The 27,637-nt window shown below is 36.5% G+C and overlaps 1 protein-coding gene across 2 annotated transcripts in view; it reads right to left on the bottom strand.

Annotated features, from left to right (window-relative positions):
- Window positions 1–24,136, bottom strand: part of NCOA3 (nuclear receptor coactivator 3) — a 97,089-nt gene extending 72,953 nt beyond the window's left edge. The window contains exon 1 of one of the 2 annotated variants that reach the window (XM_058177528.1): window positions 23,895–24,136. The gene's annotated coding sequence lies outside the window, so the exon portion shown is untranslated. The remainder of the gene's footprint in view (window positions 1–23,894) is intronic. The other variant, XM_058177527.1, reaches the window with a different exon arrangement.
- Window positions 24,137–27,637: the final 3,501 nt, after the last annotated feature.

Genomic DNA, 27,637 nt, shown 5'->3' with positions numbered 1-27,637 from the left:
AAATTAGGCCCTTTTCTGTCAAATACCACAAGGAATTCTTCTTCTGGAATTATGAATATATTTCTAGATTCTCTTATTTTGGATCTTTCAGAAGTGATGAGATGGGAGGAAACACGTACTCAAACCAAGAAATAGCCAGGATTCTAGGTTCATTAAATTATATTTATAAAAAGGATATTAATTCAAGCTGATTTGATAACATGGTTTCAAATTAGGATCTCTTATCAGAAATATATCACAGTTGTTTGATTCAGATGATAAAACAAGACATAAATTTGAAAAACAAAATATGGCCTTATGCTATAAATAACCATATATACATAAAAGTAATTTTAATTATATGAAATCTCCATATTAATATTCTCTGTATTTTCTTCTTTCATGAACATTTGTTTTCATTTTAATTTTTCAATGTTGCACAGCAGTTACATTTTTATTATTTAATGTTTTTTTCTGAAATCTAATGGGTGTAGTATATAAATAAATATCTCATTCAAAATCATGTCAAGTGCTTAACTAAGAAGGATCAGATTCAAAATATTAATATTGTAATTAAATGGGGTTTTTTTGTATTTATTAATTGCAACAATAATCATTTTCACTGAATTCTCTCTGGGATACTCTCAGACCCAACAAGCATTTACTTCATTCAGAACTGAACAATAAAATAAGCAATGCTTAACTTGTTGTTTAATAATTGTCCCATATGTGGGAACGAGATTATTGAACAATTACCATAGAGAAAAAGAAAGAAGGGGTAGCAGAAAAAGCTGTTTATTAGCTAAAAGAAAAGACTGTAACGAAATAAGCTGCAAGATGGGCAAGATAAAACACATTTTTGTTTCTTAGGCTGTCACATAACTAAATCTGAAAGGTGATTACATCAGTTTACTAGAAAAAAGGGTAATTTTTTTAAAATAAAACATGCAGAGAAAAATATTGTATATAAATAAATCATTATCAAGAAGGTAAAATTTCTACAATTCTAAGAAAGAATTTCAGATTCCCAAGGTTGTGTTCAAATATACCTGCTGAAAAACATTTTGCTCCTCTATATCTATTAATAAATGTCCCTTTTTGAACAATATAGCTGATGTAGCTTTATTGTTAGAAGTTAGAGCTCAAGTTTTAAGAGATGAGAGAAATTTTAATTATCATGAATATTAGTTACCATAATCTCTTCATTTGTAAAAGTACCTGAGTTCTATTTCAATGTTAGAAAACACTTTAGCTTCGAAAGTAGCCATACATAATCAGGTTTTTTAATGTCTCAGATTAATTCCAAAAAATGCTTCACATCACATAAATGCACAAATATAGTATCTATCTGCAACTTCCTAAAGCAGCCAGGTCTCTTCCTGAGATTGTGAAGCAGCTGCTAGGGGCAAAAGAACCAAGCTCTTTAAAAAGTTGTACACAGGTACAGTTGTTCACAGCGCATTTTGAGGATGGAATCTAAAGAGCTTTAGAGCCCTAATATGCAATGATTTCTTATCTCTAACGCTATTCATATTAATCAATAACTGTAAAAGAAAGCCCATGGAAAAAAAATATTTAACACCTGACCATAGAAAGAGATCAACTATCAAACCAAAGGGTTTTCTTACTATAGAATAGAATAGAATAGAATTTTTATTGGCCAAGTGTGATAGATCAGGGGTGTCAAACTCAAGGCCCGAAGGCCAGATCTAGCTTACAGGGTGCTTAGATCTGGCCCGCAGGGCTGCCCTAGAAACAGCAAAAATCTGGCCCACAATGCTTCTGCCAACAAAAACGGAGCTCGGAGGGCCATGTGCGGAGGCCGCCCCAGTATTTTATCTATATGAATCCACAACAAAAAAGCAGGTCCAAATTATGTTTATGCACAATTCTGTACATACTTCATTATCATTCAACATACTCCCTACTGCAGTCCTAGAATAATATTAATTTCCTTGAACAATTTCATTGCAAGTTAACCTAATGTGTAGCACAGTATATACCCAATAACTTGGAAACATTTGGCTAATAATATATTCAATTACTTCATTCTAGACTTAGATGCCAAACTACTATAATTCTAATAACTGTGAGATAATGCCTAATAAAAAGATCACTATTTTAAGCTATTTGTTAAGTATAAATTACTTTGTGTATTAAAGAAAACTGTAATCTGCCTAAGTCTGAAGTGAATTTTGCTGGTCTTTATGTTACATCCAAAGGGTTACAATATTTTGAGAAGTAAGTAATGAAGAAGTAGAAGAAATAAAACATGAAGAAGCATTTCATATAGTTTTTTTTAATATTGGAAGTAGTTCATAAATATGTTTTATTAATTCTTACATCAACCCTATAAAGTTCATCAGATTAATATTTCTACAGATGGAACACAACTTGCTTCTGTGGTTACTACACAACACCAACATTTCAGTAGATATATCCATAACCACCCAGAATCACTAATGTAGTTACAGAAATCAAATCAAATCAATAAATAAGTCCTAAAACAGGTGAACAAAACTTTCATGTATTACCTTATTCAAATCCAGGATGGCTTTGGAGAACGTTTATTTTTCATCCCTCTCTTAAAATATATGTGTGAATAAACTGTTTATATATAATTTTTAAATATAAACTATTAACAACTTCTTGCTTTTTTATCTGCTTGTTCTATATAGTTTATGAAAAGGTAGTTAGGTCTCTCTATAATAAATTGTCTAGTGTTTCAATTTTTGCAAATCATGATGAATGCTACAAATGAAGACAATGATTTAGCATTAGTATTAACACAATATAACTGACTTTACATCCATAATATAAGTAGGTGTTCTGACCTAGGCTTCCTGAATCAGTAAAACACAGGAGTAGTCCCAAAAATCTCTTTTATTGCAACAGCTGTGAATTCTGTTCATTCACAGATGAGTCCCAAATAGTTGTAAATAGTCCTTCGGGTTAAGTCCTTCGGGATAATCACCCACCTTTATCTCCCTTGACATGCTGCCAAAGACCTAATTGGCAAAGCCACACGGAGTCCAGAATCAAACAGAGCTTCAGGCTTTAAACTGAACAGAATTAACAATGTTACTTCCTGCAAAGGTCCATGTGCCTTTGCTCCTCTTTTAAGTCTTACGGGAGGGGCCAATCATCTCCAAGCCATATTCCCGAGTTGTCCCTTTTAGCTCTGCACATGCGCGCACTAGGAATAGGCTCCCCCTGTTCCTCCGCCTCGCTGAAGTCCGACTTTGGAGGCTCTGGAGGCAGCATTTACTTCCCAGATGGACCTTTCTCTGCCTCCGACGCAGAGCCCTCATCCGAGCCTTCCCTAGACTCCACGGCTGGCCCATGTTCCTCCCCAACCTCCTCACTGTCCGATTCTGCTGCCAGCTCCGTAGGCCGCTGGCAGACCACAACAGTAGGTGAATTTTTCAACTTATGTGAATTTCATAATAAAAACAAATTATAATATAAATCAGAATTCAAATTATACAATGAGTGCAGTCTTAAATGACTGGGAATTCTATATAGAGAATATACAGTCATATTAATAGATTTGTATTTGTTGTAAAGTGCTACAACAAATATCATAATCAGACTAAAAAAGCATGATTTCATATTTATAAACAAATCTTAAAGAGGTTTTAGATTTTTGTATTTTCCCCATCCTCCTTTTACTTCTTGATTTGATCATAATTTATATTTGGTAATTTCATTTGAACTAAAAGAACATTTTACACTAAAAAAAACAACAACTTCAATTTGATGGAGAATTATTCCTTGTAACAGTGTTACAAGGAATTATTCCTTGTAACAGTAAAGTTCCTTGTAACTTTAAAATGATAATAGCTTAAAGAATATCTTTAAGCTATTATCATTTTAAAGTATTGATACCATTAAGCCTTTAACATGTTAAAAGATATAGCACTGGTTTTTTATCAAATTATAGTTTTTGTGATTATAACACAGGAGTAGTCCCAAAAATCTCTTTTATTGCAACAGCTGTAAATTCTGTTCATTCACAGATGAGTCCCAAATAGTTGTAAATAGTCCTTCGGGTTAAGTCCTTCGGGATAATCACCCACCTTTATCTCCCTTGACATGCTGCCAAAGACCTAATTGGCAAAGCCACATGGAGTCCAGAATCAAACAGAGCTTCAGGCTTTAAACTGAACAGAATTAACAATGTTACTTCCTGCAAAGGTCCATGTGCCTTTGCTCCTCTTTTAAGTCTTACGGGAGGGGCCAATCATCTCCAAGCCATATTCCCGAGTTGTCCTTTTTAACTGTTCTTGCCTTCTGGCAGCTCTGCACATGCGCGCACTAGGAATAGGCTCCCCCTGTTCCTCCGCCTCGCTGAAGTCCGACTTTGGAGGCTCTGGAGGCAGCATTTACTTCCCAGATGGACCTTTCTCTGCCTCCGACGCAGAGCCCTCATCCGAGCCTTCCCTAGACTCCACGGCTGGCCCATGTTCCTCCCCAACCTCCTCACTGTCCGATTCTGCTGCCAGCTTCGCAGGCCGCTGGCAGACCACAACAGTAGGTGAATTTTTCAACTTATGTGAATTTCATAATAAAAACAAATTATAATGTAAATCAGAATTCAAATTATACAATGAGTGCAGTCTTAAATGACTAGGAATTCTATATAGAGAATATACAGTCATATTAATAGATTTGTATTTGTTGTAAAGTGCTACAACAAATATCATAATCAGACTAAAAAAGCATGATTTCATATTTATAAACAAATCTTAAAGAGGTTTTAGATTTTTGTATTTTCCCCATCCTCCTTTTACTTCTTGATTTGATCACAATTTATATTTGGTAATTTCATTTGAACTAAAAGAACATTTTACACTAAAAAAAACAACAACTTCAATTTGATGGAGAATTATTCCTTGTAACAGTAAAGTTCCTTGTAACTTTAAAATGATAATAGCTTAAAGAATATCTTTAAGCTATTATCATTTTAAAGTATTGATACCATTAAGCCTTTAACATGTTAAAAGATATAGCACTGGTTTTTTATCAAATTATAGTTTTTGTGATTATAACACAGTGTTAGAAGGATTATACCCCTGCAACAGACTTAGTCCTAGAATAAAACGCAATTATACCAGTAGAAAATATATTTAAATGACTAATCTCTGTATTTTTTTATGGATGTCAACAGTACAGACAGATTATAAATCACCAGCTTTTGGTAAAGCAATCAAATAATTAAATGTAAGAAAAATGTAACAGATTACTAAAGCCTAAGTATAGGAGCCATTTAAAAAGTGGTTGAGAAAGAAAAATAATTTTCCCTACAGCAAATGAGGATTTTTTTTAGCAAAATCTAATATTTAATATTTTTTTCCATTCTCTATGTAAAACTAAAATATTATTGTACCCAAAATTCCTAATTTTAATAAAAAATATAGGTAAAATGGAATTTAACAAAGAAATTTGGCTGTAACTAAAAATCCAGAGTGCCTTTGAACTTAGAATCATGGAATCATATGGAAGGTACCTAGGAGATATTCTAAGATCAACCTTCTCCAAGGCAGGAATCCTTATACCACAAAATGGTTGTCCAATCTTTTCTTGAAAACCTCCAGTGATGAAGTATCCACCAGGAGGTGGATGTTTTCAGTACTAAAATTCTGCTACTTGCCTGAGATTGAATAGCTTAACATTCCATTCAGAGTGAAAACTGCTGACCAGACTATCAGCAATGTAAACATAATGGAAGTATTTCCAGTGAAATGGAAAAGGTTGGAAATTCACTAGGTAACATTCTAACACTGTGTAGTTCATTCTGATATTTTATTCTACAATGCACCTATTAAGTTTTGATCTCAAATTTGCTTTGGAAATTTTGAAAAATTTTATAACTTTTAAGGTCATTTGGAAAACTATATTCTTACTACAAGTTACAGTCTTCACTCAATAACTGAGGCTAATTCAATAATTTTGGGACAGAACATATACAACAGTCCTTTCTAAGCACTGTAGTGATAAAATGGATTGCGATACACAAAAGCTTATGTGCATTCAACAGACATAAATTATCCACTATAAACACTTCAACAATGCCACAAATATAAACAATAGGCTTGTTGTAACAAGATTATTGTTTATATCTGATGAGTTGTTGAAGTGCTTTCAATGGATCATTTAAACCTACACTATTAAATAGAGGATAATATACCCTGATTATATCTACATTGAATAATGTCAGAGAAGTATGTAATCCTTCATTACAACTGCAATTGTTTCACTTCTAGCAAGCTTGTAATTAGCTAGTACCTGTTCATTTGTAATATATGAGAATTTCTTCCAACCAACCAACAAAGGAAGAATTGATACTTTTCTTCCTGCAGGCATCAGTGTAACACAGTAGATACACAGCATGTAGTAATAACACATAGATCTGCACTGAGAAATAGGCTACTATTTTTTACAAAGGTGTAGTACAGAAGCCCTTCTATAGCCACATTTTGTAGAAATCTCTAGCATATCAATGGCAAAAATACACTAAATCTTTCCTTTATTATTCTAATAAAGGAAAGCATTTTTAAAAATTACTGACATGATCCTATATGCTATTAGATTACAATTATAAACACTGAAAGAGTGATGCAAATCATAATGTGAATTCAATCAGTCCCTACAACAGCTAGAACAAAAATCCATGCCCTTAAAGAGAATATTACAATATGCATTAAGAATACAGTATTATACTTTCTGATAATTCATGAATCAGGCTTTGTTCATAACCTTCATTTTTACTCTTTCCTTCTTTTGGGGACTGCAATCACCTTTCTCTTTTCATTTTTGTACATATTACTTTTTCTTACTATCGTTATCAAGAAGATGCCTACAATACAACTAATAAACATTTGGTGGTATAGCACAGACTTTAATGTGGAGTCCTTGGTGCTCTCTGAGCTTGATTGTTTTCTTGCTAACATTTTATTACCCAACTAGGTAACATCTTCATTGTTAAGAATGTGAGGTTTGCTTTCTGTTTCTCTACAGTATCTTGCTCTATCAGAGTTGGTGGAAGTATTATTATGTCTGTGATCGTTTCTTGACTGATTGCTGTTTGATTATCTTAGCTGATAGTTTTATATTTCTTTTATCATGTTTTTATAAGCCACCCATCTCCCTCACAGAATGGTGTGGGTGGGTGGGTGTCCCCCTCTGTCCTTGATTAGGGTACTGTTTACTGCTTGTTTGTATGGTGTTAACATAACATAACATAACAACAGAGTTGGAAGGGACCTTGGAGGCCTTCTAGTCCAACCCCCTGCCTAGGCAGGAACCCTACACCATCTCAGTCAGATGGTTATCCAACATTTTCTTAAAAATTTCCAGTGTTGGAGCATTCACAACTTCTGCAGGCAAGTCGTTCCACTTATTAATTGTTCTAACTGTCAGGAAATTTCTCCTTAGTTCTAAGTTGCTTCTTTCTTTGATCAGTTTCCACCCATTGCTTCTTGTTCTACCCTCAGGTGCTTTGGAGAACAGCCCGACTCCCTCTTCTTTGTGGCAACCCCTGAGATATTGGAACACAGCTATCATGTCTCCCCTAGTCCTTCTTTTTATTAAACTAGACATACCCAGTTCCTGCAACCGTTCTTCATATGTTTTAGCCTCCAGTCCTCTAATCATCTTTGTTGCTCTTCTCTGCACTCTTTCTAGAGTCTCAACATCTTTTTTACATCGTGGAGACCAAAACTGGATGCAATATTCCAAGTGTGGCCTTACCAAGGCATTATAAAGTGGCACTAACACTTCACGTGATCTTGATTTTATCCCTCTGTTTATGCAGCCCAGAACTGTGTTGGCTTTTTTAGCAGCTGCTGCACACTGCTGGCTCATATCTAAATGGTTATCCACTAGGACTCCAAGATCCCTCTCACAGGTACTACTATTGAGCAAGGTACCACATATACGGTACCAGTGCATTTTGGTTTTTTTGCCTAAATGTAGAATCTTACTTTTAATCCCAGTTTATCTGAGTAATTATTGTTAGCAAAGAGAGATTCTGGTCTTTGTTTCCTTTTTAGTTTTTTAACTGTCTCTTTTAAACGGTGTCTAAATATAGTTTATCTCTATGAACCTGTTGATGACTGATTTGTCTAATTCCAAGCTTCCATTCCACTCTGGATTCTAAGGACTTCACAGTTCAACGCTAACCTACATATGTTTCCTCCATTAGTAAGACTTTAAAGTTTGATATTGAGGAACTAATGGTTTGGGGAATTTCATAAAAGTCCTTAAAAACAAATACTGTAAAGCAAAGATAGGCAACCTGCTACTTTCCAGACTTTCACTTCACTAATCATCAGATTGCATGTCCAATGGCAAAATACTCTTGGAACTAAAGCCCAAAATTAAAGCCACGGAGAACAGACAGGAAATTGGCCATGCCAGGACGGTTGCTGCAAGAGGAAGAAGTAGACGGCCTCAGAGGGTGAACAGGAAGTCAGCCATGCTGGGAAGGTCCCTAACATAGAAAACGGGACAGACAGGAAGTCTCTCCCAGCTGAAATAAAGGATCATGTGGTTTGTTTGGCACTTGTCAGTTTTAGTACTCATCACGTCTTCGGAAACCAATTAACAAATACCAAAGTATCACTATAAACCAGGAATCAGGGAATGCTGTTCTGATCTAAGCCCAGGAATCTAAATTGGACTACCTTCAATTATATTATGTGGTTATCTTTGCAGATAAGCGTCCCCTCCTGTGATGGTGTCCCTTCCACAATATTTTTCTTTCTCTAAGTAGTAAAATTTTGCCACAAAAGTGACTGTTATTTCTGTATGCCATATAAAAATTGTTCAGTACAGCTAGGATAATTTTAAATGGCTGGAATAGCTGTCATCTTAAATCAGAATAAAGCACAACAACTTAAAAATATTCCACAAAGTCAATACTACAGATAGTTTGTCAGGCCTGAAAGCCATCTTTTGCATTGAGTCTTCAGGCCTTGAGGAACTTCAAGCTTCAGAGTCTTCAGTTACTTGGAACTCTGACATTGTCCTTGACTTATGACCATAACTGTGTCCAAAATTTTCATTGCTAAGTGAAATAATAGTTAAGTGAGTTTTGCCCCATTTTTCAATCTTTCTTGCCACAGTTGTTAAGCGAATCACTGCAGCCATTAATAACATGGTTAAGTGGATCTGGCTACCCCATTGACTTTGCTTGTCAGAAGATTGCAAAAGGTGATCACATGGCCCCAGTACATTGTCACAAATGAGCCAGTTGCCAAGCATTTGAATTTTGATCACATGACCATGGGGATGCTGCAAGTCCTAAGTGTGAAAATTGGTTATAAATCACTTTTTACAGTGCTGCTTTAACTTCAATCAATCACTAAATGAATGGTTGTAAGTCGAGGACTACCCGTATCTGATCCATGTGACCTAGTCTCAGTGACCCTGGAATATTCTTGAATCTGCCCTCTAGGATGGCTGAAGACAGAGTATTAAAAAATACCCTAGATGTGCTATCTAAGATTGTAAGATTGCCTTCTCTTGAAAGCTCCAAATAGAGGTCTTAAATGGATTCTGAAATAATATAACAGGAATCATTTTTGGCTACCTGCTGGATTAAATTATTCAAATGTAAGTGCTCATGACATACAGAAGGAGATTGCTTTAAAACTTTCTGATAGATGACTTCCTGTAGTTCTTTAGCTAATGATTTATGGTTATGTTCAGGAGTTGCTAGATGTGCAAGTCCTTTCTACAGCAATTCTTATGCTGAGGGCAATTTTAAACTTCGTGATCTTGATTTAGGACACACAGTATGATTGATGGTGAAGATAAAAGACTTCATTTTTCACTTGTAGGTATTAAGATTACAGACATTATTTAATATCTGTTCACATCTTCGATCCTCATCTAAGGAATTTTCTATAGGAGCTGAGACCACCTCAGTGGGCTTGATGGCATCAGTTCCTGGTCAGTATGCAAAATGCTAAAAAAAAGTCTGCTACTTGATGATCCCTATGCCAGGAACTTACAAATCATAAATTGTAATAGTATATAGGAAAGACCTTGGGAGACTGGACAAAGAGAGACTGCCAAGAGATCAATCAGATAAGAGTCACAATGGCCCACAGATGAGTGTTTGGCAAGGCAAAAGGCCCAAAAGACCCCCACTCCCTAATTTCTGTTAATGTAGTCTTACAATAAAATAGAATTAGCTCATCTGGTTTTAATTCTGTCAGTCTTCCCAAGCAGACCCAACAGGAAACACAACTAGATGAGCTAATTCTATTTTATTGTAAGGCTACATTAACAGAACCTTTCAATACACCCCTCCCATCTCCTTTACAACCTGCAAACTTTGGGGTGGGATCCCTTCTGTGCCTCTTTTTTTGTCCATTAAGCAACTGCAGGCTATGACTTCTCTTATTTGACTGTAACTTCTTTCCCCATCTCTTTCCCCATGATGAGCCAACTGCAATGTGAATTATTAAGTTAGTTTTCCTATCACAACATAACTATTTTTGGCTGTTTGCCTGGACTACTCTGTTGATCCACACTTTTATCTTCTCAATGGTATTTTTGGGGATTTTCCTTAACCCAGCTACTGTAGAGAAAACAGGGATTGTCTTGAAAAATTCTGGTGGCAAAGATTTTTAATGTGGCCAAATAATTACAAATATATGAGTCTTCTTGGAATCTGAATCTTGGCAAAGATATTTAGAAATCTTGTATTTGGCAATCAAAATAATTAATATTTAAATAGAATAGAATAGAATAGAATAGAACAGAATAGAATAGAATAGAATAGAATAGAATAACAGAGTTGGAAGGGACCCTAGAGGTCTTCTAGTCCAACCCCCTGCTTAGGCAGGAAACCCTACACCACTTCAGACAAATGGTTATCCAACATCTTCCAGTGTTGGAGCATTCACAACTTCTGGAGGCAAGTTGTTCCACTGATTAATTGTTCTAAGTGTCAGGAAATTTCTCCTTAGTTCTAGGTTGCTTCTCTCCTTGATTAGTTTCCACCCATTGCTTCTTGTTCTGCCCTCAGATGCTTTGGAGTATAGCTTGACTCCCTCTTCTTTGTGGCATCCCCTGAGATATTGGAACACTGCTATCATGTCTCCCCTAGTCCTTCTTTTCATTAAACTAGATATACCCAGTTCCTGCAACTATTCTTCATATGTTTTAGCCTCCAGTCCCCTAATCATCTTTGTTGCTCTTCTCTGCACTCTTTCTAGCGTCTCCATGTCTTTTTTTACACCACAAATTGGATGTGATATTCCAAGTGTGGCCTTACCAAGGCCTTATAAAGTGGTATTAACATTTCACGTGATCTTGATTCTATCTCTCTGTTTATGCAGTCTAGAACTGAGTTGGCTTTTTTGACAGCTGCTGCACACCGCTGGCTCATATTTAAAGGTTGTCCACTAGGACTCCAAGATCCCTCTCACAGTTACTACTATTGAGTGAGATACCACATATACTGTACTTGTGCATTTTGTTTTTCTTGCCTAATAGACAATTCTATTTTTAAAAAATTTCCTAAAGGATCCCAAGGCAGTTTATATAAAGATCTCTCCTAATATTATCCCTGCAGAAAAATTACGTGAAGTAAACTAGGTTGGAGCTTGGTGCCTTGTGCTGCTGGTACAACCAAGCAAAAATAGTTATAAATATTCCCTTTATGACTAGAACTCTGACTGATTTGAGATTTCAAGGGAAAAGAACAGTTTTTGCTGTTTTATGTAGGCATAAAAAAGTTTATGTATCCATAAAAAAAACTGGATAATAGAAAAGAGTGAGCTTTTTTTGGTAATCATAACAGAAGAGATAATTTTCTAATTGGACTTATATTTGCTGCAAAGGAAATGGGAAACTTATTTTTTATTATTTCTTTCTGAACTTTTGCTTCTGTTCTTTACTGCTTTTAGTCTTTATCTGTTTATGTTTTATCTGTTTATGTTTTTATATTCTATGTAAAACTTTTATATGTATAAAATACGCATGTTCACATACAGTATATATGGTTTATTACATGCCAGAGAAATTCTGACTTGTAAAAAAATGTAATATTTTCCTTTTCCTTGCCTTGTTTTCTTATGTTAGACCTCAAGTAGCAAAAGTAGCAAAAAATGACAGGATGTACAATACAGTTATCTTCGACTCAGAACCACAACTGAGTCCAAAATTTATGTTGCTAAGTGAGACAGTTAAGTGAATTTTGTCCCATTTTACCATTGTTTGTGCCATAGCTGTTAAGTGAATCACTGCAGTTGTTGAGTTAATAATACAGTTGTTAAGGGAATATGATTTCCCCATTGACTTTGCTTGTCAGAAGGTCACAAAAAATAATTATATGACCCAGGCACACTTCAACCATCATAAATATGAGTCAGTTGCCTCATATTTTTGTTCATAGGTCCATGGGGATGCTGCAGTGGTTGTAAATTTGAAATACGTTCCATATGCCACTTTTTTCACTGCCATTCAAACAGTCACTAAATGAACTGCTGAAAGTCGAGGACTATCTATATAGAGTAGCAGAATAAAGAATGAATTACTACTCTCTTATTACCTCATCCCATTCCTAAGAGGTCTGTAAGGGGCGTGCATAAGAGCACCAGTGTGCCTACAATTCCTGTCATAATGTTCCCTTTAGTTGTATTCATTTTGTGTTTTCAATTTATGCTTATATATATTATTTAATATGTATTTGACAAAATAAATAAATAAATTACAATCTGATTATTTTATTATTATCATTACATGCTATGGGAACCCTCTTATGTGTTATTTTCTATCTTGCTGCAGCTACCAATCAGACTGGTTTCCTGCCCAATTTTAATTTCATATTCTCCATCTTTTTTATTATATATTTTCTTTAATAAACATAAAAGCTCAATATCTATATGAACAGTGTGTTTTCTGAGTACAATTAGTTTTGACAAGTAATAATGACAATAATAATATTCATATCATTGGTAACAGTCACATAGTAATAATATTTGCTCATTCATACTAATAAACTAATAAAGGGGCCGGATAGCTCAGGCTGGTAAGGCCTGTTATTAAGAACACAAAGCCTGCAATTACTGCAGGTTCAAGCCCGGCCCAAGGTTGACTCAGCCTTCCATCCTTTATAAGGTAGGTAAAATGAGGACCCAGATTGTTGGGGGGGGTAATAAGTTGACTTTGTAAAAATATACAAATAGAATGAGACTATTGCCTTATACACTGTAAGCCGCCCTGAGTCTTCGGAGAAGGGCGGGGTATAAATGTAAACAAAACAAAAAAACAAAAAAAAAACCTTCACTGTGTAATCATTCTCTTAAACTTTTAAGTTTCTAACATCTGTTTCTGTTAACCATTGGTAAAATAAATCCCATGTTAAAAAGTATTCTGTTTCTTCCTTCTCCTTTATTTTCAGTGTTAACCTATCCATCTCTGCATTCTAGTATCTTTTTTATTACACTTTCATCTGTAGGGATCTCTTCATTTTTCCACTGCAAAAACAATTCTCGCTGCTTTTAAAACATGTAAAATTAAATATGTATTCCCTTTATTATACTGTTCTGGTAAAATATCCAACAAGAATATTTCTAGTTTTAAATCAGTATGTTGGTTTACCATTTTTTCTAACCGTGTATGTATTTTTGTCCAATATTTTGCTTTTGGACATATCCACCACATATGATAGTACGAACCCGGTCTCTGATTACATTTCCAACATTTGGTGGACATGTTTTCAAATATCTTTGCCATACTTGCTGGTGGTAAATGCCACCTATAAAACATTTTATATAAATTTTCCTTACAGGCAGTTGACATTGTTATTCTCCATCTTTTTATCCACTTAAGATATTTTCTCAAATAGTTTTGAAGATGTCACCATTAGAAGAAAAGTTTACTCTTTAAGAATTCAAGTCTCCTATCTTACCATTGCTTTAAACATTTCAAATAGTCTCTTGCAGCTCATTCTACCTCAAACAAGAAGTTGTGGTCCCCTTCTCATTCATTTTCCATCTCAGACTCAGAAGTTGTTGGCCTAAAAGCAGTCTTTGTTTCTAGTAAGAAATATAACAATAATGCTCTCAAGAACTCTGTTCATAGACATTATCTACTTGAAGACTATTGTATTCTGGCAAAGTCCACTGCTATTTCTTAAAACCCATTCTTGCTTTTCAAGACACAAATAATAAAACAAAACAAAATAAAACAATAAAATAAATCAAAATAAAATAGTTCCATGGCTACTCTGATGCCATTTTCCTGTCAAGCTTCTCAGTCTACATATACATAGACAGGATAAACGAATGCTGACTAGAAAAATATTTGGTCTGATTTGAACTCTTTTTAGAATGAAGTGCAATATAAAGATCTTACATTGCAGGCAAGGGCAATCCATTCCCAATCTGATGGGAGGTAGTGTTTATTTCCCATCATCTTTAATCAATACAACCACTGATTATATTCTAAAATATTTGAAACATATCATTGTTGACAAACAACCTACCTAGGAGAAATTTCCATAAAATGCTGCATATAATTTACATATATTGTCTCAGATCTTAATGAACAGAAACTATAATACAAAAAAATAATCCTAAGGATTTTTAAATTCATGTTATATTACATTTAGTTAATAGCCAAGATGTTAGTTGTTCATTTTTCCACACAATCACATTACCTAACATAGTAAATCTATTATAAATTGGTGTTAGAATGGTCCTTTCCATCCTACTACATGGAGAAAGGAAAAAGTTGACAGCTAAATTAAAATGATTCATCTAATATTTGTTATCATTAAATAGTTCCTTTCACACAAGCAAGGAAGCTATTGGCTACTCAAAGATAACTTGTGTTAAAAATCAGTGAATAATCTTTTGGAAGACCTACTGAAAATAGTAAAACTAATGTCCAAGTGAACTGCATTAGCCACAGAAGAAACTTGTTTTATGTAAAAGATTCATATTGATAGGTATCATGTTTTCTAGTTACCCAACTGCAAAAATTCAAACTGTTGATATGTAGTTACTTACATATATTTAGAGGCCATGGAGGTGAAAAAAGAACATGATAATTCATTAACAGTTAGCTGTAAAAATTTTCCCACTGTGTTATGTGTTTAGGAGGTATGATAAGCTCAGTTTATTCTACTTATTTCTCCTCTTTATAATAAAGACACTCCCTAATGTTTTGCAGGTTAAATTACATGGTCCCAGTTACCAATATTCATATACTGATGGAAACATGATGCAATATTCTTATTGGCACATTGTAAGTAAAAAGGCCAGTAGATGCCATTTAAGCCACATGCTATTAATTATTCTTAGTTCATAACTCCAAAACTAGATTTTTCTAGACTCGTGTCTTTCATATATGTTGGAATTATCCAGCCAGTTGCCAAAATCAGCAAAATGTATTTCCAAAAAACCCACTTTCCAGTTAAAATTCTAGCCAGCATATTTTAAAACATTGCAGTTTTCATACTGCATTAACAACACATTAAAATAATTTAGATTATCTTCAGCCAAGGGAAATCCCAGCTGTAGTATCTGCCTGTTAGTAAAAACTACTCTTTAGCTCATTTAGTCCTTTTAAACAAAATTTTAAGTGCAACCAGTAAAAATTTAGACTGAGGAGATCATACTTATCATAAACATCCTTTTGATCAACAGTCTGCAACCACATAGAAAAAGATTAATTTCTTTGAGAGAGAAGGAGTAACTGTCAGTAGCAAAGCCTAACTATAGCTGCTTAAAACAAAATAAAAAACTAATTGGGATAACAGGAGATAAATGAATAATCAGTAACAAGCAGAAATGAACATAAAAAAGTGAGAACATGATATAAGATCCTACAAAATCTCTAATAAATTAGTAACGACAAAATAGTTGCTATACCCCATTTCCAACAACAGTAAACAATGAAATTATGCCACCCGAAATTACTAACAGAGCCAGTCTGTGCTGATCAGATGTCTTTACAGTGGACCCAACCCTCCATTCTCAACCAGTAAGAAGTAGGAAAGGGATGTCTGTAAGCAATATTCTACATATGGGTAAAGTGATTCATCACACCAGAACTGTTAATGATAGTCTTCGACATACAACTGGTCATTTAACCACTGTTTGGGTTCAGAAAGAGTGCTTTATATCTCATGAAACACTTCTGCCATAATAAAATTCACACATCTCCAACACCAACACCTCTTGGTTATGGTCCCAATCTCGCCTTTAGATCCTTGATATTCATCAGGGACTTTAATTTTATATTACTCTAATGACTGTTGCCTTGCCAAGTGCCCAAGGTTGTCAAGCGCTCCATGATCATGTGATTGTCATTTGCAATCTTATCTGCTAGCTTCCTCAAAAAGTCAATGAGAAAGATGGCAGGGAAGATTATAAGCAAAGGGAACAGACTGGACTCCCCACTTACTTTCCAGCCATGCGTGGGAGTCCTTAGTCAGCTTCAGGTCTTACTATCAAGCAACTTACCTTTCTGTTTTTCTGCAGCTTCTGGCAGACATGTCAGCCAATGCTTTCTACAGACAACTACTCATGTCATTTTGCAAGTGGGCACTATTCTCACAATACTTAAAGCCCCCCTTTAAAAAAAAACTCCTAAAGAATTGTAAAAATAGTATCCTTTTTGCAGAATGGCACAAAGCAGCTTCTATAAGAAGGCTGCACTTCAACTGGACATGTCTGTCAGAAGATGCAGAAAAATGGAAAGGTAGGTTGCACGCCAGTAGACCTTGGAGTTGGTTGAAGGTTTCCATGTGTTGCTGTGTGGTGAGAAGGTCTAAGTTGTTAATGCCAGGACAGTTTTGCATGTGTCAGTAACCCCTGGAACCACTCAAAGGTTCTTGCACATTATTGGACAGCTGGCTAGGGAAAAGGCCAAAGGCCTCCAGGGCTGCAGCAGTTTCAGGTGTGCCTGTAGGTCCTGGAGCCAGGCAATGCCTTCTGGCCCATAGAAGGTTTCCATGTGCTGGTAAGCCCCAAGTCTCCCCCAACCCAAGCCATTCCCACATTCCTTTTAATACCCCATGCAATTGTTTAATGAATGCAACTAGATGAGCCAGGATTGCCATCATTGAGTGAAGCAGTCACATGTTCAGTCACGTGATGTTTCACTTAATGACCACTTCGCTCCAGTCCTAATTGCAGTCATAAGTTCAGGAGTACTTATTGTGATCAAGTTATTTCTCCTTTCTCCAGAAGTAGTAACATTCTCAGAGGTAATACTTATTCTGTGTGGGTAATAAGGAAGTTACCAGAGACCTAACAACCTGAGTCAAGTAATGTAGGATTCATGGAACCTATACATCTTCAAATTCTATTATCAGCTTTTTTTGAAAAGGATTGAAGGTCCTATTCCTCCTATTCTTCTAGCAAAATGAATATGTCATTTGAGTATCCCAACAAGAATGAAATAGGTTCAAAATAGTATCAACAAAGCAGGATCACACTGTTTCTGTAACCAAGAGCAATACAATCACACGAATCAAGAAACAAAAAAAAACACGAATCAAGAAGAGGGCCGTGAAAATATTTACAGACCCCTCGCATCCTGGACATAAAATGTTTCAACTCCTACCCTCAAAACAACGCTATAGAGCACTGCACACCAGAACAACTAGACACAAGAACAGTTTTTTCCCAAAGGCCATCACTCTGCTAAACAAATAATTTCATCAACACTGCCGAACTATTTACTGAATCTGCACTACTATTAATCTTCTCATAGTTCCCATCACCAATCTCTTTCCACTTATGACTGTATGACTATAACTTGTTGCTGGCAATCCTTATGATTTATATTGATATATTGACCATCAATTGTGTTGTAAATGTTGTACCTTGATGAACGTATCTTTTCTTTTATGTACACTGAGAGCATATGCACCAAGACAAATTCCTTGTGTGTCCAATCATACTTGGCCAATAAAAAATTCTATTCTATTCTATTCTACATTTAAAACATATATGTATGTATGTATGTATGCATGTATGTATGTATTTCTGGCTCTTGAAGACTATAACAATAATGTTACTGGAGGCAGTATATTGAAATTTGAGCATGGTTGCTGCTGCTATTGCAAGATAGGTTCAGTAAGCAAAGTAGGTTCAATAAGCTTCCAGAAGACTCAAAACATCTATATTGTTGGTTTTCTCCTTGAACCAGTCTTGCATTGTCACATTAATTAACTGAGACATCTGCAAAAATAGATTGAAGGTCATATACATTCTCCACTATCCACAAAAACATGGAAAAACTAAAAAAAAAGATGTCAGATAGAAACCTATATATAAGTGATAAAAAATAAATATCTTATGAAGAAAAGTTAATAAGAGAAAGGAATAAAAATGTTGCCTAAGTATACTTTCTAATATGAACATTATTTTTAATCAAAAAGCTCAGTTTAAGACTTGACTGAATGAAAACTAAGAACATCTAATAATGAATTGGAATTCTTTTCATGTATCAGCATTTCTATCATCTCTTAAAACAGGAGTCACTAATCTACAACCACGAATTGTCCACCCAAAATCATCCAGCCCATGTTTCTCAAAAAAACAATATTTATCCAGGCCCACAACAGGAAAGACCACTTGCCACTTCCTCACATGGCCATTTTGGCAATAGCTTCACCAGCCACTTTGGCATGTGAGGAGCAACTAGTGCCCCCAAAATAGTGATGGCTGTATAGCCTCTAGCCCCTACACAGAGGAAAATTGCCAGTTGTTAATTCAAAGTCTGAATTGGGAAGGTAAGTAGAACAGTAAGGTGAGGAACAGCTGTGTCATGTGATTTAGATTCATTAGAAAGCAGGATTTCCTGCTTCCTAGCGATTTTAAATCACTCAGCACAGCTGATTGTCAGAAATACTGGTTTGGACCAACCAGTAGTGTTTTTTTACTTCTGGTTCACCAAACCAGTAGCTTTTATCACTACTGGTTCTCCTGAACCAGTGTGAAGGGGTAGGATTTCACCACTGATCAAGGTGTTAAACTCAAGGCCCGGGAGCCGGATCCAGCCCACGACGTGCTTAGATGTAACTTGTACATCTGTAACTTGTTGCTGGCAATCCTTATGATTTATATTGATATACTGACCATCAATTGTGTTGTAAATGTTGTACCTTGATGAACGTATCTTTTCTTTTATGTACACTGAGAGCATATGCACCAAGACAAATTCCTTGTGTGTCCAATCACACTTGGCCAATAAAAATTCTATTCTATTCTATTCTATTCTTATCTTTTCTTCATCTCCTTTCTCCTCCCTTTTTCATTTTTTTCTTTCCCTTTCTTTCTACCTCCTTTCTTCCTTTCCCTATCTCCTTTCTTTTTCTCTCCTTTCGTTTTCTTTCGTACTTTCTTTCTCCTTCTCTCCTTCCCTTTCTCTTTCCTTCTTTCTACCTCCTTTCTTCCTTTCCCTATCTCCTTTCTTTTTCTCTCCTTTCGTTTTCTTTCGTACTTTCTTTCTCCTTCTCTCCTTCCCTTTCTCTTTCCTTCTTTTTTCCCATCCTCCCTCTCTCCCTTTCTTCCTCTCTTTCCTACGCTGCTTCTTTCTTTCATTTCTTTGCTTCTTTCATTCATTTTTTAGGTTCTTCGTAAAACTTTTCATAACATTTCATTTTAAGGGGCAGTTGGCAAAAGGAAACCTGCGTGGGGGACGAGAAGAGTGTTAATTAATTCTTTAACTAGCCCCTCCTTTAATTAGTTAATTAATTTAATTTAATTAATTAATTAATTTAATTAATTAAGGCCATCACTCTGCTAAACAAATGATTCCATCAACACTGTCAAACTATTTACTGAATCTGCACTACTATTAATCTTCTCATAGTTCCCATCACCAATCTCTTTTCACTTATGACTGTATGACTGTAACTTGTTGCTGGCAATCCTATGATTTATATTGATATACTGACCATCAATTGTGTTGTAAATGTTGTACCTTGATGAACGTATCTTTTCTTTTATGTACACTGAGAGCATATGCACCAAGACAAATTCCTTGTGTGTCCAATCACACTTGGCCAATAAAAATTCTATTCCATTTTATTCTAGATCTGGCCCACAGAGCCGCCCTGGAAACAGTGAAGGACCAGTCCGCAATGCCTCTGCCAGTGAAAACGGAGTTCAGCATACGGCCCTCCCTAGCTCTATTTTCACTGACAAAGTGCTCAGGCCACCACAGGCACCCTAAACACAAGTGACGTCAAGCTAGCCACACCCACCCTGGCCACACTCATCCTGGCCCCTCAAAGTCAAACACAACCTGATGCAGCCTCAATGAAATCGAGTTTGACACTCCTAGTCTACATGAAAACAAATATTTTACCAATATTGGTGGGAGTAGGATTGAATAGAGCTTTGATTTTTACATAGAACTGATCTTCATCCTGTACCCAGACCTGAAACTCAACTGGAAAGGACCCAGATAATCCATCTCATCCAAAGCATTCTGTAGTTGAAGCCCAATCACTCACTGGAGACTGGTCTATAATTCTCTTAAGCATGGAGTTCCTCTATATGGCATTCCCTCATATCTGGGACTTCAGCAAATTCCCTCAATGAGATCTCCTCAGGCAGAAAGACAAAACATTCTTGGCGCTAACTAGGCCCTTAGCCATGTAGGGTTTGGGAGGTGATAACAATCACCTTGATTTGCATCCAGAAGCTGACTGAAGGCCACTGTAACTCCTACAGCATTGGTGCTATATTGGTGAAACTTATACGCTAAAACTATTAAAACTTCTGAATGGTCTTCAGAGGCAGTATGATTAAATAAAGCTACAAATATCGATGGAAGAGAATATTTGTAGCTGAGATTTGAACTGTGTTGAACACACAGCTAACAACTATGAATGACCAACTTTCACCAGTAACTCTACTCCTGAGAACTGGAGTCAGAATTATCAATCCCTACATTCAATGGCTGCTATGGTCAATAAATCATTCAATTTATTTTTCAGAACAACTATATTAATATTTTTTACATCTAAAAGGAAGCCAATTGCTTGTTAGGTTTATGGCAGCTTACTCAAGGATCTTGAGTTTCTTCTGAAGTGGAAAATTCCCTTTAAAAATGGATTTGAAGCATAGCAGGTTTCCCCAAGCATTGACTTAAAAGGGGTGGTGACATTATTAACCAACCGAAAGTTACTTGAATTAGAGGTTTTTCCTCAGCTCCTGGTCAAAGAACTGTCCTTATCCAATCCGCTTGGTCCTACCATGATTCATTCCATTCCCATGCTATTTCAATAACTTAAACTGTAGTTTCTTATGCAAATATACATAAGAATGTCATCTTGATTGTATGTAAAAGAAAAATTAAGAAATGAGCCACTGTAAAAAAAATTAGCCATTTTTTAAAAAAAATTATTCTAAATCTAAGTTTGTAGACTTATCTGCAGATTTGTATTATGTTGTGTTTTTTTTAAATAAATTATTTTATTTATGCCATATTAATGGAATAGTTATGTTACAATAATTTTGGGGATGGTAGTGCTGGTAATTCTGATTAAAATTAACAGTTTTCACTGGTTCGTCACAATGTTTAAAATATACTCTATGCACATCCCTTTTTACCTTTACTAAAATTATTCTAAGCATAATACCATAATTTGAATTATTCAGATATTTGCCAATTTTAAGCAAATGGTAAAAAATACATTATAATATTCTATCTTAAAACTGTAATTGCTGCACACACTAATAATTTAGATACTAAAGGTAGTGTTCTCTTCTTGTATTCAGAATAACAGCATGACTTAAGCAGCGCTGTAAGACAATGCAAAAATAAGATCTTCGATTACTGCTCATATTGCTCATTTATATGCAAGTCCTGAAGCAACCTCTAATGTCAGACTAGTATCCAGTATCATTTGAGACACTGTAACAGGATTCATCTTACATACAATATATTTTTTCCTCAAGTGTTTTAACAAGTGTATTTTTATGATTCCTTCAATATACAGTATGTAAGAAGTCAAGCTTTTGTTTGCTGAATATTTTAATATATACAATCTACATTGTTAAGCTTTGTACAGTAAAGGAATAGTACTCCTTTTGATTCTATTGTGATCAGAGCTTTCTTCTTTAGCTATCTGGTGTATAACTGATAACAAATTAATATACAATGACAACTTCCAAGTTAGAAACATACAATACAGCCATGCTCAATTTATTAATATTTAAATTAAATTAAATATTGTGCAGAATATATCAGGCTAGAAACAGCAAATATGAAAAGCTTCTTCTAGTGATCGTTGAAATTTTCTTCTAGTGATTCTGTAGAAACCATAGTGTTTAGCTGTCAACATTCTTGTTGGCTTATTAATAGATTATATATTATAAGAATAAATTTGTGTATAAATATTACAGTCAATGTAACATGATATAATTAGGAGCTATATAAAATGTTACAATGTAGAATGTTCTTATGAGGACAGATCAGACAAATGAATTAAGTATTCCGCACCTCATGTCCTATTATCAAATATTTGTGGAGTATATGCTTTTCAGTATCTACATCCATTACAAACACCTTTTTCATTTCACTAACCAAGCCACAGAGACTATATCTGTATCATGGAAAGTGAACCTGACGTAGTATCTCATATACCAAAGACAAGACATGCCTATTATTATTGTTGTTGACAATATCAGTTTAAGACGGTTAAACAGCCAAGGTAAGGGAACATTAATTTTTGCTATATACTTATGTCATGTATACATTTTTAAATAATTTTTTGCATTCATTTTCAGATATTATAGCCATAGGCTATCTTTTTTTTTTTAAACAAAATCACTTTTAATAAAAAATAAAAATAAAAAATAGTGTGGCTAGCCACACTGCAAACCAGACTGAAAACATGTTTTTTTCTTGAGAAACTTGGCAAAGCAAAAAGACACACACTTGAAAGGCAGCCAACCAGCACCTTGCACAGAAGCAAGGGAAAACTTCAAACTTTTAATAATAAGTAACCAGGAATAGTCAAGAAATAAATGCATCTGGGTATAAAACGCTCCCGTACCCCGAGGCTGTCCCCCTCTGCCCTCGTCCCCTTTGGCTTCGCGGTGGTTGTTACCCCCGTTTACAAGCAGGAAAGCGTAAGCCGCCGATCCAACAACCCCTCTCTCCAAGCCCAGCGTTTGCTTGCTTGCTTGCTTGCTTGCTTGCTTGCTCGCTCGCTCTGGTTGAGAGAAGACAAGCCAGCGGACCGAGACCCCTCATGCATCCTCTGCCCGGAGTCCTCGGGCGACTTCTTGGGAGACGCTCCAAACTCAACCAGCCTTACGAGGCAGCGGGGCTGGAAAGCGGCTCTCGAGTTTCCTTCGGAGTCACCCTCGCCTTGCAACTTCCCCGATGGCGAGAGAACCCCGCTCCCCGCCCTTCATCTCCCGCGGTCGCCCCGTGGCTCCAGAAAACAGCCTTTACCACCACCACCCCAAAAAAAGGGGGGGGCTCGCGGGCTCCTTTCTCACAGCTCCCGACGTCGGTGAAACCCCCACCCACAGACCCCGAGGACTTCGGATCCGCGACGGGAGAGCGCCAAATTCTCTACCCCAGCCCTTCCTGGCTGCAAGAAAGCCTCTTCCTTTCTTCGCCCCTCTGCGGGCATCTTACACGCCCCAAGGAGCCGTCCGGGAAGGTGCAGAGCCCTTCCCCGGCACAATCTCCAATCTCCCCCCAACACACACACTTTCTCCTCATCCCCAAGCCCCACTTTAAACCCCGACCCCCTCAAGCCCGAGGACGCCCCCCTGTGGAAGAGGCGACACGTCCAGGGTCGGAAGAACTAGGGCTGTCCCTGCAAAACTCTTTCCCTGAGAAGAAGCAGGCATTCCTCACTGGAGACCCGCTACTTCCTCTCCGCCCCTTGCATGTGGGAATGCACTCACCGCCCCCGGGAAAAGCCGCCGAGCGCGCCTTCTGCTCCGCGTCTCTCTCGCCTTTCCCCACCTCACACTCAGCTCGCGGCCGCCATTTTGATCTCTGCCTGGATTTAAAGTAGGAACCAGCCTCCTCAAAGAGCTGGAGCCAGTCCGGCAAGCGCGTAGTCATCTGGGACTTGTAGTTCACCAGTTTCCCCCACCGAAGGGACACCCGGCTCGAAAAGCTTCTGCGACTGGCCTCGCCTCGCCTGAGTTCTCTCGCGCCGCAATGCCCTTTGGGGTTTGTAGTCACTAACTAATAATGTTCGTCCTGGCTTCTCCAAATCTTTGTATAGAACGCTTTGGGGAAAAAGCGTGCGAACCTAATCCTCTGCGTTCATGGACCTGCGCCAAAATTAATTTGTTGGTTTTACATTTTGAAAATGTCAGCTGCCTGAGGATTTTAAAAGAGGTGTGCGTTGGTGTGAAAGTGTACAAATTGAGCATAATTAAAATACCTTTACATTCCTGCCCCCAAAAGTTTAATAGAAGTAAATATTAACAACTTTAAAGCTAGAAATTTCTAAATTCAAATTATCAGATAAAGATTCACAAACCTTCATTATTTTCACATTGATATCTCAGAGTCACTGTCTAGTAGTTAAGGTGATGGATTAGCCTATCTCATAGGACTGTTGATACTTTCGGTAGGGAAAGATGGGCATCAAATGTTTTATACATCACCTTGGGCTTTTGAAGGAAAGATGAAATATCAATCTAACAAATATTCCCCAAATTAATTCATAGTTTGCCCCTAGATTATGGCACTTGGGATGGATTCTAATAGTCTTGATAGTTCTTCTTACCTTGGTCTAAGTAAAATTAGAATGTGAGCAAATCTCATCAAGATCTCAGGTTGCACTATACAATTCATGGCACTGATGTACTCTAAAAACATGACTGCAAGTCATAGATTCCTGTAATACCCAACCTTAATCAATCCACATGTACATAGACTACAATTTCAAATATTCCCAGCCAAAAGGCATCAGGTTAGCAAAGTATAAAAGCCCATCAGAAAATTTCATCATTGGCCATGGATTTCACAATTTTTTAGAAACCTTCTGAACTGTTACTCTTCAAATCCAGGAGTTCAGCTAAGAATTACCAGTCATCACAGCCAAAAATCTAGGAACTATGGGTGGGCAAAAACTTGAGGAGAATCATGATGCAGATCCTAACTTCTTGTACTTTTCCCCTCACAGTCAAGTTTATTTTCTGCTGAAATAATGACAGGTCCTTTGTTTCACATTCCCTCTAAAGAGATTGATTAGATCCTTCAAATTCTTATATCGATACATTCTATATTCACCATCCTAAATACAGTTACTAATCAATTGTATGTAATAGAATAGAACAGAATAGAATTTTTTATTGGCCAAGTGTGATTGGACACACAAGGAATTTGTCTTGGTGCATATGTTCATCAAGGTACAACATTTACAACACAATTGATGGTCAATATATCAATATAAATCATAAGGATTGCCAGCAACAAAGTTACAGTCATACAGTCATAAGTGGAAAGAGATTGGTGATGGGAACGATGAGAAGATTAATAGTAGTGCAGATTTAGTAAATAGTTTGACAGTGTTGAGGGAATTATTTGTTTAGCAGAGTGATGGCCTTCGGGGAAAAACTGTTCTTGTGTCTAGTTGTTCTGGTGTGCAGTGCTCTATAGCGTCGTTTTGAGGGTAGGAGTTGAAACAGTTTATGTCCTGGATGTGAGGGATCTGTAAATATTTTCACGGCCCTCTTCTTGATTTGTGCAGTATACAGGTCTTCAATGGAAGGCAGGTTGGTAGCAATTATTTTTCTGCATTATTTTTCTAAATTATTTTTTCTGTAATGAACATCAGTACAAATTGATAAGAAACAAATGTATGTTAAAATCCATTCCCCATTTGTATTTCAGCATACTAGCTTTGAAAAAATAAAAAGAGGTGCAATTGGGTACAATGAATTAAAATTCCTTAATGTTACTGTCTTAATACAGTCACACCCAGTTAAATGAGTCGCACCCAATTTTATGACCTTTTTACCACTGTTAAGCAAATCACTGCAGCTGTTAAGGCTTCCCCCCTTGACTTTGTTTGTCAGAAACCAATTGGGAAACTTACAACTGGCATTCACATAACCCTGGGATGCTGCAGCAATTGTACATATATGTTGGTTGCCTGAATTTTGATCACATGACTGTGGTGATGCTTTGATAATTGTAAGTGCAGGGACTGGTTATAAGTAACATTTTTCAGTGCCATTGCAAGTTTGAATTGTTGCTTAATGGTTGTTAAGTCAAGCACTATCGGTATCAAGAAAAAGCAGTTGGGGAGGGAGCATTCAGCTAAAATATCCTGGAGAGAGTGCTGGTTAACAAAAAAATAAAAGGTAATTTAAGGGAACATGACCGAAGTTTATAAATATGTAAATGGAGAGAAGAATTGCATTCTGATAGGACCACTTACATCAGCAAAATGGACTAACAGATTTATTTTACTTCCAATGCTGAAGGTAGGACAGTAGTCTTGACTGCACCTAAAAATAGCAGGTTAGTTTAGGGCAGCGGTTCTCAACCTGTGGGTCGGGACCCCGTTGGGGGTCGAATGACGATTTGCCAGGGGTCGCCTAAGACCATTGGAAATATGGGAAGTATACTTGCGAGTTGAAGAATTGCGCTCCAATGGTTGACTTCACAAGCCAGCTGCAGGCTCTTCAAATCGCTAGCCGAATTCGGCTTCAGGCGTGATCAATTAAAAAAGAGAGAAATCTTTGCTCTGATGTCTCCCTCTCAAGCCAGCTGCAATCACTCCCAATTGCTAGCCTAATCTGGCTTCAGACGCAATAAACTTAATGGGGAGGAATCTCCGCTTTAATGCCTCCGTCCTCAAGGCAATCGCAAGCAGTTCAGATCGCTAGCCAATACGGCTTCAGGCGCGATAAATTCAAAACGAAAATAATTTTATGGTTGGGGGTCGCCACATTGTGGGGAACTGTATTAAAGGGGTTGCAGCACTATAAAGGTTGAGAACCACTGGTTTAGGGGATGCAAGACAAACCATGTGGTATGTTTCAGACTGGAAAGCAGTCTCAGGGTAAACCTCTCCAGGGGCTGCTTTTGCTGACAGTATTTATTGACTGAGGCAGTTACTTCTCTCCACTTAATGGCTGATGTCCAGGAAGCATCTCCTGCTCTTTAAAAACCAAAAGGATATAGATTCAGATTTGGTAACACTAAAAATAAACACACTGTGTAACTAAGAGGAATTAATTAGTCATGACTCATTTGATTTCAACCAGTTTACCCAGGAAATGCCTGCATTTGGATCAAACATTTTGGACTTAACAAAAGGAACAAGGAAGAAAATGTTGCAGAGAGAAAAGCTACAACAGTTCCAGGGTTTTATAAGTCATATTAAGCCCTCATACATTTACAAACCACAACTGGGAAAATTTGCACAACTTCTAAAACTAGAAAAACCAATGTTGTCCTTAGAATACATATGAATCTAGTCTATTTACAAGAGATAAATCAGGAGGAATTAGGGATATGGCTTTGCTGCCACAAGCACCAAAGGATATGCTGTTTGGTCAATCACAGTTGTTCTGTATCAATATATCAGTCAAGGAAAAACCTCTAAGACGCCTCCAGTTTTGCATTGCCACAATATAAAAAAAGATGTTGAGACTTTAGAAAAAGTGCAGAGAAGAGC

The sequence above is a fragment of the Ahaetulla prasina genome, chromosome 3, assembly GCF_028640845.1.
Source record: "Ahaetulla prasina isolate Xishuangbanna chromosome 3, ASM2864084v1, whole genome shotgun sequence".
In the NCBI taxonomy this organism is placed as follows: Eukaryota; Metazoa; Chordata; class Lepidosauria; order Squamata; family Colubridae; genus Ahaetulla; species Ahaetulla prasina.
Note: the sequence above shows the minus strand (reverse complement) of the source record. Positions and strands in the feature narration are given on the sequence as shown.